This window comes from Bemisia tabaci, chromosome 3 (assembly GCF_918797505.1).
Source record: "Bemisia tabaci chromosome 3, PGI_BMITA_v3".
NCBI classification, from domain to species: Eukaryota; Metazoa; Arthropoda; class Insecta; order Hemiptera; family Aleyrodidae; genus Bemisia; species Bemisia tabaci.
The window spans coordinates 18,657,616-18,671,169 of record NC_092795.1 but is presented as its reverse complement, the minus strand read 5'-3'; the positions used below and the strand labels follow the sequence as shown (position 1 = coordinate 18,671,169).

Below are 13,554 nucleotides of genomic sequence, written 5' to 3'. Positions count from 1 at the left end.
TACTACTGTGCGGCGCGGTGCGGCGAGGTGGGGGCCACGCTTTCGCGCCTCCCGCCAGGATGCGCGCGCAGGCCAACCACGTGCCTTCCAGGAAGCGCCCCGAACCGCGTAACTGTCTCGTTGAGCCGTGGTGACTTAGGGGGTTCTTTCGGGCGGGCTCCCGTTCCGTTTGCCCCCGTGAGCCAATCGGATGTTTCGCCCACCGCTACAGATACATAAATTAGGCGATTCCATGGCTCCGGGCTCTCCACGGCTGGAGCTCCCGGCTTTCCCAGGTGCTGACCACTTAATTGCACATCTCCGAGTTCATCGTGTGAATTTCCATGTCTGCATCGCGCCGCCGCACCGTCCCGTTTAGCTTTAATAGATTTTAATCGCTCGTTGACATTGTAACGCCGTCCGGCTCGTCCGAGGTGCTCCCCTTGCGGATTTCTCGTTGGGCGTACGGCCGTGGACCACCCTTAAAAATGGGGGAAGTAATTGGGTGTAGATTTATGAAAGTATTTTCCGCTTTTCTTTTTGACTTTCACGATCTTTATGCACACAGTGGTGAGGCTTGAATAGCGATATTTCCCGATTTGAAGCTACACTGGAAAAAAAAACACATTGGATCTTGAGTCCAAACTCTTAAAACATCGACAAGAAAAAGTACTCTTGATTCAATCAGAATCTAACTTAAATCAAGAACCAAGCCTTTTAATTTAAGCGGATTTCGTTTTGATTCAAGCAAAAATCCGATTGAATCAAGAGTATTTTTCCTTGTCGTTGTTTTCATGTGTCTGGACTCTAGATCCAATGGGTTTTTTTCCAGTGTATGGTAAAAAATCGATTATTAACGTGTTCGTTGCGAACACCCTGTTTATCGATCCTTTCGCATAGTTTTAGATGGCAGATCAATCGATTTATCGCAAAGCACGCCACGCCACTGGCTATCATGGTCTACAGGTACACACAAGCGGCAAAATTAAATTAGGAGGACCTATACTTCGAGATGATTTAGGCAGATTCAAACAGAATCAGCTTTACAAAAATGCATGGTCCAGAGATTTCAGACAAGAACAGCGAATGGTGCTTCGCACTATCTACCTACTTTTATGTAAATTATGGCATTCCGGAACTCATTAAAAAATTATGTGTTACGAAATAAATATCAAAACGTTCGACTAATTGGTTAATTTGACAGCTTGTGAAAAAAGTTGGATTACCTTAGATACAGCACTCATTACAGTCTCTGAATTTCCGTTCATTCGACCAATTTGTCCTCACGCTGAAAATCATGTTGGAGTTCAAACGGACGGTTGGAAGACGGACTCTTTAAACTGCTATCATGTAATTATTAGGCGGATAATGACTCTGAATTAGGGTAGATTGTAGCAGATTTACGCGGTGCTTCATCAGTGGATTTCCCAACGAGGAAACGGAGTTACAGTTAGTCGCAAAAGAAAGTAGCCCGCTGCATGTGTCCTCGAAAATGACACACTTCAATTGGAACGTAAGAGAATCTTGCCTCGTTTTTGGCATGAGCCAACGATTGTACAGGAGTATATACTCACTGTGGCTCAAACCGAGATACATCACCTATAATGTCGGTTAATGTTGTGCAAACACTACACGCGTTACGTGTCACACCGCCAATCGCGGAACTCTTGGTAGGGCAAGGACGACGTCACAAAGACCCATCAATCATCATCAACCCCGTCCAAAGATGGACTATTTTCAAACGTGTTACATCCGAAAATACACACTTCTTATAGTTTCAAGGAGACCTAATTTCATTCTAAATTTTCAGAATTGATTTAAACACACCAACACCAGAAAAAAACGTCTCTTGAATTCAGAGTCCTGAGTTGTAAAATATTTGACAAGGAAAAGTACTCTCAATTCAATCGGACTTGTGCTTGAATCGAAGGTCAAGCCTCTTAATTTAAGCTGATTTCCTTTTGACTCACGCAAAAATCCGATTGAATCAATAGTGTTTTTTTCTTGTCAAAGTTTCTATGAGTGTAGATTCTACTTGTAAGAAATTTATTTTTCCAGTGAACTTCTAAAAAAGAATTACACTGTCATTATCTCCTAAATTGTTCTGATTTTTACGTGTAATTAAAGGAAAAATCAGTGAATTTTTTAAATATTTAACCTCCCTGCCCACCGCTATGGAGCAAAAACACAATTTGCGAGTGAAATTTTGCGACGTCAAAATGGAGATGTGTTAATTTGTTGGAGAAACGTCGATTTGGCAGCGTCAACAGAAAAACGAAAACTCCAGTTTAAGGTTTATCGTCGTTTTAAACTTATGTTCATACACAATGCGCTTAAAAATTTCAAAACAAATCAGTGTTAAAATTGCTTGCAGTTTGGAGCGCTAGGAACAAAGTTTCGAAAGAAAAAACTGCTATATCGTGACCGCTGAACTGTCGGATTGAAACGCAAATTTGCGCCCTCCCGTAGAAGCTGAAACACTCCTAGCTAACAATAAGCACACGTTACGTAAACTTAAAATTAAGCATCAGAATAAACAGGACTTGAAGACTTAACTCTCGGTCCTTAGGCTTGCATCGTAGAGTGGCCAAAGGGGCGCAAAATGCCTCTTTCAAAAAACACCTTTCAGAATTTTAAGGCCCGTTTTATCGAACTGACCGCATCACTTTAAGTGTTCATTAATGATCATAAACGCAGGATTTTTAACCTGTTGGCGTGATTCGCACTCGCTTGGACCCCGCTGACATGAGGCGTTGCAAGTGATTTTTTAATGACTTGGCACATTTTCCTATTGCCACACCGGTGCAGACGCACCGAATGCATTGCATTGCCGAGGCTGCACAAATTACTACTAGAACGCCTTGAATGGGATTAAAAGAGTATCGAAGGAGAACTCAGCATTCGGAAAGAGGTCGACGGAACGATAAAAATGCAGGCTTACTCCAAAGTCGCCTTTTAATTTCGCCACTTGCCGGTCAGTTCACAGGAAAATGACCCGCTATCGCTTACATTTGCGCGCATAACTTACGCAAAACCTATCAGGTGCTTTTCAACCCGTCCGCATCATTGATTTCGACCCATTCGTTACCGGCCGGCAATGCTTTTTCGCGTTTTTCATTCTTTTAATGTGTGATAACTTTGTGGCTCAACTTGGAAATTAATAATATTTTCTACAATATTGCATTTTATGATGCACCGATCGCGACTGTGATGACTTGCATTTGATGAGGCAAACGCAGACACATTTGAATATTACAATCTTTAACTGGATTTGTCGTGGAACATAATATACATACTCACTGGCGCGCTCTCAAAGCTTTCCTTGTAACTCTACATATGAAAGACGAACCCTTCACCTCCAGAAAATAATAATTATTACATTCCAGTCGCTGAATAAAGTCTACAACACGGTGCGAATTTACACTTTCCTAATTACAAAAAAAGTCTCAAAAATATAAAATATTATCTTTGAGATATGTTACAGGATCATATTTTATTTCCGGTAAATTAAATCCTTGGTCAGCATTTGCTTCTGCGGCAACGCCAACAAGGTCCATAAATAATGCAATTTAACGCATCAAACGAGTCAACACCGAAGCGGAAGAGAGTTAACTCCAATGGGCAAGGAACTCATTGCCGGTGCACTTGAATTACGACTAACGGTTAATTTTGGTGCAAATGAATTCTAGGCTGTCTTTCGATAATTGACACCTTGCTAACGGAATGATGATATTTATGGTGATGACGATATTTCTAATACTTTACTTTCATGGTTCATGTGTGCATATTAGGTCTTAAAATGAAAGATAAAAAATTGTGAGGGTAATGAAATTTAGGTTAATTTTTAAGAATCATTGTTCTGTTGCGTGAAAATTTTCATCCAAATTGCCATTGGTGGCGTGAACTTTAAGAATACCGATGACTGTTAATATTAAATGCAATCTTTTCGTAGTTAGAAAAATTGTAACTGTCAGTATAATTAGAAAAATACTTGTCATAATTTTGACAACTAAAAATTTGATTTAATTGCATTTCTTGTACGAACAGTTTAAATGTAAGACGCAGCAAAATAAAGGAAGGTAATATAAAAGTAAAACGTTATGGAAAAGTTTTAAAAAACCTAGGGAATCGGAAAATATGCCATTAGAGTTCAACATCGTATTGTGGTTTGTGATGTCAAAATCTTCTAATCGGTAATGCTGTAATGACCTACAAACAATTCCTGCAAAGTGTCAGGCGCAGTTTGATGTATACAGCTGACTACTCGTGTACTCCTGGGTGCATTTTTGCCTACTCCGATGATTGAAGGCGCCCACCCGATTCGCTCCTCTTGTATTGATCCCATATGATGACGTATTATCACTGCTCCATCAATTCAACATTTAAACAATATAGATTGAAAGATGAGAGCCGTTTATATCGTATGCAACGAAACATTTTTTTGAGCAAAACAAAGATATTGGAGATAAAACTTCAAGGATACGTATGTTAATTTCTGGGTCAAAAAAGGAAAATGCATAAGATTCCTGAGAAAATCCTCCACGATTTCACCAATCAAAGATGGTAGTCATGAATTTCCTAGAATCTAGAAGCGGAGAGGTTGTATCACATTGCAAAACGAACTACACGTTAAATTTCCTTTTAAATGGTTCTCATTTTGCCATTCCAGTGGTTTGAACTTTCTTATTTGAAAAAGAAAAGAAAAAAAACTTCGTTTACGAGGTGAATTTTTCCGCCGACGAATGCGCACATTAACAGCCTGCTGAACTATGCGCCCTTTTTCGAATATCTGTCCACCTTCCTCCTTTCTTTCCTCTTGGAAAACCAAGATTGGCTACTACTGAACAATTTCAAATGTAGCTCTACCATGTTTGAGTCTGAACGGAAACAATAAGATGCATTTCGGTCGTCGTCAATTGATCCAGAGATATGCATTCGCGGGAAACAATGAGATTCCGGGCCCTTTGATTATGGGCCATACAATCCAGTTTTATTTCGGATACCTCGAATGACTCCCTTAATGATGTGAGAAGATCCAGGCGCAGCGTTGAGAAGCTGGTCAATGATCTCTCAAAGCGCTCTACACAAAATACATACATGTTTTGCAAAATGGCACCGCTGGTTGAATGTGCCTCAGAAACTCCCACAATCACACCGACCATTGAAAAGACTCAAAAAAACCGCCATGCGCAGAGAAAAAACGCCTAACTTCAACGAAAAAATTGTATCGAAAAGCGGTTTAGACTTAGAAGGGAAGGTGTGATTGGTGGGAGAAATAATTGGGATGGCCAAAATTTCTTTCCGCATATAAAAGTAGTTTCCATCGTGAGATCCTGTTTTTACTCGGCAGCAATTGATAAAGTATCGATAAGCTTTAAAATACTGCAAACCTTCAAAGAAAGTTGAATTTCGGTCAATGCGATTCTCAGGAATTTTGCGAGAGCATTTTCACAATAATGGCGTGGGCAACTTTTTACAACATTAGAAGATGCAAAATTAGACTGATCTGTCGAATGTCAATCGTTGTTTTCGTATCTTTTCGTCCTAAAGTGACCTCTAAACCCTAAGCTCAAACCCTAAACCTCATCTTGATCCTTCTACTGTATTCTATTATTATTATGTCCTTCTATTATTCGGACTAAATCCCATGTAATTCTATACGTATTTACAGAAGAATTCAACTTCAAAAAGTAGGCCCGAGAATTCCAGACAATTGTGTAATTTATTTTATGAGACACCAAGCAAAAACAGCATCAAATGGTAAATTCTCTTTAGGAAAATCAGATTTGTTTAACTAACTCGAGGGTTTGAGGGGGAACAACAAAATTTGAAGACCCGATTGAAGCTCTCCCAAAGTTTCGTCAAAGCACTCAGCTGGAAGAGTAAACGTCTCACTACGGGTAGTCGCAGAGCGAAACAGACAGAATTATGATAGTGCTAAATATAACTTTTAAAAACGGCGTCCGAGCGATATCAATAGCAAGCGATACAGATCTAAACGTCACAGAAAACATGGAAGCGGACAAGTCCATTTTTCGTATCACCGTGCATTGCCACTCATTACCCCCATCGCCTGCGAGCTAGACTTACGGAGACGGCGCGGCGTAAGTGGTAGTGAAGTTTCATCGCTGCAATTTTCTGCGTACGTGATGCGAGCATCAAATTTAATGGGTACCTCACAAAGCGGTTGAGTTACAGAGAAGTCGGAAGGGCTGAGCGTTGCCGTGTCCCGTGAAATCGGCCCACGGGAGCACCGAGCACTGCGCCACGAGAGATTTATTCGCCACTTGACGCGGGGATATCGGAGCTACAATGTGCGCCAACAGAAATGAGTGACGGAATACGGGCGCGGGGCTCGCGGCGCTACCGCGCGGAAGTCGTCCGCGCGTGTGAGTGAAATTGCGTTGCACGAATTTGCAGGCGATTTATCCGCGCTTCCTCGCTTGTCCAGGTCGGGTTCGTGAACCTGGTTAAGTTCTGCTTCAGAGAATTTGGTAGCCCTCTGAATGAATATTGGCGAATTTTGCAATGGGAAAAATTTTCGTTGAGAGCATGTGCTGCATCCAAGGAGGGAAGAAGAGGTTTTTTTAAACCTAACGCATACATTTTACTATCTAGAGGAATGAAAATCATGTACTTACTACGTATGATGGATTTACGTATCTTTGCTAAAACAAACTATGTTGCACGTAAACCTTACGCACAAAGTTGCTTTTAGCACAAACAAGTCCAATTGAATGAAAGAGTTTCCTCATCTAAAAATAGTATTCATACATCAAGACCAGCCACACGCATCCATTGCTTGGTCTACATTTCTATCCTTTCGTTAAAGTCTCTCGATTATATTGATTTCCATGTTTTCTCATGAAAAGTTTGTGTTTGTGAGAGAAAAGCTTTTGCACGACTGATTAAGGTACGCGTTATTTTGATGGACCGATATCCCTAAGCATCCATTTCTCAGCTTACATTTCTATCCTTTCGTTAAAGTCTCTCGATTATATTGATTTCCATGTTTTCTCATGAAAAGTTTGTGTTTGTGAGAGGAAAGTTTTTGCACGACTGATTAAGGTACGCGTTATTTTGATGGACCGATATCCCTAAGCATCCATTTCTCAGCTTACTTTTCTTTCCTTTCGTTAAAGTCTCTCGAGAATAATAAGATAGCCTTTGTGAACCTGATAAAAGAACGATTTTGAGAGCCTGATTAGGGCACGCGTCATTTTGACGGACTTTTTGAGAGATCAAGGAAATCAATATTGTCGAGGGACTTTAACGAAAAGATAGAAATGTAGGCCACGAAATGGATGAATAAGATAGATCTATCGAAATGACGCCTACCTTGACCAGGTTCGCGAAAGAAAACTCTTGGCGAGAGACCGAGGAAGTCAATGTTGTCGAGAGACTTTAACGAAAGGATAGAAACGTAGACCAAGAAATAGATGCGTGGGGATGGACTTGGTGCAAAAACTATTTTAAGATGAGGAAACTCTTACATTTACTTGGACGCATTTGTACTAAAAGGGACTGTGTGCATACGATTTGAGTGCAAACTACTTCGTTTTTGCAAAAATACGTCCATTCATAAGCAATATATGATTTTTATTCCTCCAGATAGCGAGCTACTTGCGTAGCTTATAAAAACTTCTTCTTTCCCTGGATGCAGCACATGCTCTCTATGGAAACCTTGCTCGTGGCATAATTCACCAAGGGTCATTAAGAGCACTACCAACTTCACTATGGCAGATCCTAATTTTCTATTTTATGAACGGTACAATTGTATTAATCAAAAACAAAAAAAATGATCCCTCATATCAACATGATACCATTGAACCAATAACTTCCTAGTAAAACTTTTGATGAAAAATCATGTGAATTAATACCTAAAGTCAAACCTCGTAAAGTAATCTGTCGAAAAAAGTTCATTTTTCTTGCCTTCTGAAGGGGGAACTGCGAATTGAAGATCCGCCAAAAAGCTAGTTACGGAGACGCCCCAAAGTTCAAGTCAGCGGAGCCATGAAATGAGGATGAGGAGACAATAAAACAGCTGATATAAAATTACTCGAGCACGGCATGGCGCGGCGGCGGCGGGCGTTTGAGCTAGACGCGCGAGGGGCTCCTGATCGTGCGGGGTGAGGGAAGGCCAAGAGGTCACTTACCGAAAACAGGTTTTTTTAAAAGGTACTCTCATAGCCCAGACCAAGTTGCCGCTTTCCCGCCGTTTTTCGAATAATCTAATATAACTACTGAGCCCCCGGACCAGCCTCACGGCTGCGGCGTAGTACCGCTCCAGCGACGTTTCCGACCAGTTTGGAATTCTACGAAATTTTGTTGACGAGTCGAGAGGTGTTGTTATTGGTGAATTTTAAAGAGGATTGGCAACACTGCTCTTTTTCTCCTCGATGGACCTCAGAGGCACGAACGTCCGAGCCCCCCGGGGAGCCCAGGACCGCAGACGAAACATCGACACCAACATTGCCCTCACTGGAAAAAAAACACATTGGATCTAGATTCCAGACTCTTGAAAACATTGTCAAGAAAAAGGACTCTTGATTCAATCAGATTTAAGCTTAAATCAAAAGGAAATCCGCTCAAATTAAGAGGCTTGGTTCTTGATTTAAGCTTAAATCTAATTGAATCAAGAGTATTTTTTCTTGTCGATGTTTTTAAGAGTTTGGACTCTAGATCCAACGTGTTTTTTTTCCAGTGCTCCTCAGGAAGAAAGCCGTAGAAGCCATTTGACGCTCCTGAAGTTCCAGGGATACAATCCGATTTTACAGCAGAACTTATTCGCAGCGTTATAAATGCCTTCCGAATTTTCTCAAGCTGGATGTAATTCAAAATTTCTAAAAATTTTGAGGGGAATATTTATGGATTTTCATAAAATTAAATAAATATTCTATCAAATGAAATTTGGCACTGCCGAATGGACATAGGACGTATCTTTGGCATCGCAGAAAAGATCGACCATTTCGACTGCACCCAGCAAAAAAATAATTTTTTTTTTTCAGAAACAATGGGGTTTCCGATTTGAAATAGTCTGATCTTTTCTTTGATTTTTGATTTGTATGACTTTCTAATTTTTAATAGACTGCCAACATTTCTTTGTTTGGTTATTTATGATGAAACAAGATAAAGTAGTTTATGCTATTATGATGCGACTAAAAAATTAACATGACTATATGACTGTCATTTCTAATACTAAATGTTCCTCAAAGTAAGTTACCGCATAATTTTTTCGAGATGCGGTTAAAAACGAGCGATTTCCTTCTCTAAAAATAACCCATTCAAGTGGCGTAATCTACATGAGAGATGATTAAGGCACTTTAGGAGATTCTGCTTTCGGCGCCGTTAAATCATTAGAACAATTAAAACTTGTGAGTGTTTGATAGGAATCGTAAATTTGTTCGCAGAGTGTTAATGCCTGCGATTTGGGCCGCTCTTTTTGTGACAGAGATGTTCTCTCTTTCAGACGCTATCCTTTTTTTTTTAACGAAAGAAAGAGAGGGGAAAAAACATGAAATGAAGGTGAGGAAGGAATAGTCATTGTTGCATTTTTAAAGGAAGCTCATTTAGGGAGCGATTATTATTGTGATTTAGATCCGTATCAAATATCACTGTATGTGCAATGCTGCAAAAGAAAAATACCACCATTTTACGTTCGTTTCTGGTCGTTCCCATCTTGCCCTGACGCTAACACTCTTGATTTTTCCAAATTTTCTCCGATATCCGATCTGTTTTACTATTTTCCTGTGAGTTTTTCCTGATTACACAACCTGATACCTTACATGATTCAATTTTCTCAGTGTTTCTCTCACAGCATAATAATTTGTTGGTTCTTAAGAGATGAGAGGCATGCGACCTCGTATGGGGGGTGACAACCAACACTTTCGGGATGTAAGTACCAAAATTACGACTTGCTCATTTTACGATTCGGTTTGGCACCTGCGTTTGATGGCGGTCATTGTCCAGCGCGGCACAATACGCCGAGTGCCTCTTTTTACGATCCGCGGATAGGTTTTAGGTTCTATTGTTGTCCAAAATTCTTCTAAATGCACTGCGACCACTCCGTTCACTCTTTTTCACAGCCCCGATGATTTACCTGGGAACTCATGTCCCGTCTCCTCGTATCGGGATCGAAATTGATTACTTTTAAATTAACAACACCCATGAGTCCATCGCTGTTAAAACCCATTATGTCCGTTCTTTGATGAGCCCCGGAAAGTTATCATGCCTATGTATATCATGGCACTTTGACGTCGACTGCCTAGTTTTGAACGTGGACCCTCAAAAATTTGGATAACGCTCTCTAGCTGAGACTCCGATGCAGGTAATTATTCTTCACTGAATCGATGATGAAACTACAAGATCTCGTACCTCGGTTTGCTCCTGTCTCTGAAATATTAATAACTCTACAACCGCGGTCGTTTTTGGATCGATGAAAAACATGCTGCATACTCGTAATCTTGAAGGCGATTTTAATTACTCCAAAAGCAATGGATCCTTGGGCTCCTCCTGAATTAAAATGACAAGTAGCACTGACCTTAAAAAAATTTCGGACACTGTGATCAGTGATGAATACCATTAAATAATATTTAGTTTAGGTCAGTTTCATGAAATAATGAGATCAATACAAATGACACTGACACTAGTCTTCATCAGTGTTTGCTCAGTGTTCCCGGAGTTAGGAGGTTCTGAGAGAAAGCACATGTCTGCACCGAAATCAGTCTTCATAGGCATGAAACTAGCACTGATCAAGATCGACACCAGTACCGTTTGCAATAGTCTCTCAGTTTATTCGGCATTGACCATAGTGCCAGATCTGCTCTGAAAGCAAGATGTGCTAGTTGTCATTTTTATTACGGCCCTCTACATAATAATAATTGCATAAGTCTTCCACTACTAGCCAACAGAAGTTGTATTTGGACGCATGTTCTTCCTTTTCTCTTTCTTGCTCTCTTTCAAATGGCACTAAAATGTTCCCTTTTTTAGTAAATAAACCCTGTAACCTAAATACAGAGGTGTTGATAGCCAGAGATGCTATGGCACCGCTTTAAAATAAACGTACATTACTACAAATTACTTCAGGAAAAAAACTAAACGATTTTCACGTACTGAAAACAACGAATTGTTATGAATTTGATGTCAAAATAAAAAAATAAAAAAACCGATACCGGCTACAGTCAGTAGGTGGCAAAAGAATAATTTGACAATCGCGATATTTCTTCTTCATTCATTTATCCTTTCAAGGGGCGATATACCATTTGAGTCGAGAGGAGTTGATGAAGCGAATAGTAATTATCCATGATCCCTCCTTCGCTGACCCGTTCGGAGGAGACATCAGATAAAATAATTTAAACGGTTAAAACTGGGATCTGATGAGTCGATAGATTAGTGCACGATCTGGGAGAGAGCTTCTGGAAGCGAAAGAAGAATTACTAACTCAGGATGACGTTGTCACATTTCTTTTTATTCGACTCCATTGTGACTTATGAACATGAAAAGATTTCCTCCAAAACGAAGCTCCTTTCTTCTCAGAATTATTAACTGCTTCATTCACCCGTGTACATGGGATGCATACTGAAATTGCAAAAATGCAGCCTTTTCATTTCTTTAGTGCATTTAGACACTGTTTTTTGTTTATTTTTAAATTATGTTCATTTTTTATTTATCTATCTAAAGTTTGTATTTTTTTACTTGTATTTTTTTTAATTTTTTTAAATTATTCTAATGCATCCCTCAATTTTAAGAAATCAAAATAGTATGAAAAAGCAATACATTGTTGTGCCCCCCCCCCCCCTCCCTTTTTATACCTGTGCAAAGCCGCCGCGCTCAGGAGAAACACCTTATGAGAATTTTTATGTTGCCAAATTTCATGTCACAAGACTTTCATTCTTGCAAAATCTAATGAAGGATCCTTTTTGGTATTCACAGATCCTTTAAGATCAAGAATGTACAAAATTCTGGTAATATGATGATGTACCTGTATGGGATCATGGATAATTACTATTTGCTTCATCAATTCTTCTCGACTCAAATGGTATATTGCCCTTTGGACGGATAAATAAATGAAAAAGAAATATTGCGATTGTCAAATTATTCTTTTGCCACCTACTGACTGTAACCATTATCGGCTTTTTTATTTTGACATCGAATTCATAACGAATCGTTGTTTTATTAAGTAAATGAAAATTGCTAAGTTTTCTTCCAGAAGTAATTATTAGTAACGTACGTTTATTTTAAAACGGTACCATAGAATCTATGGCTTTCAACACCTTTGCATTTAGGTTACAGACGAAAAAATTGTGTGAAATTTTTTGAGAAAATTCAAGATTTGGAGAAAAAACGGGGGAATATTCAGGGGGCTCGTTCCACGTTTCTTCTGGGGGCCGGCAAAGCTTAATGGACAGCGGAGCAGATGAATGAATCCGCGGCTAGGGCCGCTAGGCGTGGCGGGAGTGATAAAAAGAGGGAGGTGACTAGAACAGCACCTGCTCCATTTCTACATCGTAACTCACAAGTTTAATTAAAATATCTCGCAATATATTACACGTCTTCGGACTCCAGTTTATAACCTCCGCGCGAATCAGAAAAGATGATAAAAGCACTTGGACCCGCCGCGCCGCACCACCTTCGCCCGGGTTGGCTCGCTCTCGGATCATCCCGTCATAGCGTCGCGACCCGGACGAAAGAACGTAAATGCATTCCAACGTTGCGAAATTTCAATTCAAAAATCATAATTTTTAACGGCACTGTCGGACATAACCCACTGAAAATTTGGCGATTTTTGTATCTGATCAAACACAAAAATCAGCAACGTCTTGGACACACTTTACACTGTCATATTTTTGGGAGAAACCGAAATTATTTGAGTCCATCTGGCAACCGTGAAATGAAGTTACGTTCCTTAGTCTTAGAAGCGACGATATGAGATACGCGCTCTTTCGGGGTGGGGTCGCAAGAAGTGCACATGCATAAAAGTGTAAAGGTGCACTTAAAAACTGTATAAATGCAACTGATATCGCAGCAATGCCATAAAAGCAACGCGTTTATGCATTGCTGAGATTCGCGTTGGGGTACTTGCGCTGCCAATTGCACGTCGCCTTTTGATGGCTGAATCTTTTCGATCTGTAGAAAATAACGGGGTCTGTTCAAACGCAAAGGCAATCCGCAAGGTGAATTATGTCCAATACTGATATAGATATTCCCTTTAAACCCCCTCCCCCCTCCACGATTGGCCAAATGTTATCAGTGGGGTCGAAAAGTTTTGGCTGGTATATAAAGCAGGACTATAACTACTGCGATTAATGTTTTTTTTTTCCTTTTTTCTTTTTTTATGGGGGGGGGGGGGCGGCATGGGCACTTTAAGAATAAATGATGTCTCTATTGATACATTTCTAAAAATATAGAACGAAAACAACGAAGAGCTCGAAAGTTGTACGCGAGGACCCATGCCTTCGAGATGTGCTTTGTGTGTCAAGGAGATAAAGGATGCAACTTCTCCCGGCTCATTTCTCTTCGTCTTCGGGTCCACGGGCTCCACAGTAGTTATGCAAAGGCGTCTCGGTAAATTGAATA

At 40.1% G+C, this 13,554-nt stretch overlaps 1 protein-coding gene across 2 annotated transcripts in view; it reads right to left on the bottom strand.

Annotated features, from left to right (window-relative positions):
• The window catches only part of TfAP-2 (transcription factor AP-2), a 133,315-nt gene that overhangs the window by 68,267 nt on the left and 51,494 nt on the right, over positions 1 to 13,554 (bottom strand). The window lies entirely within an intron of this gene.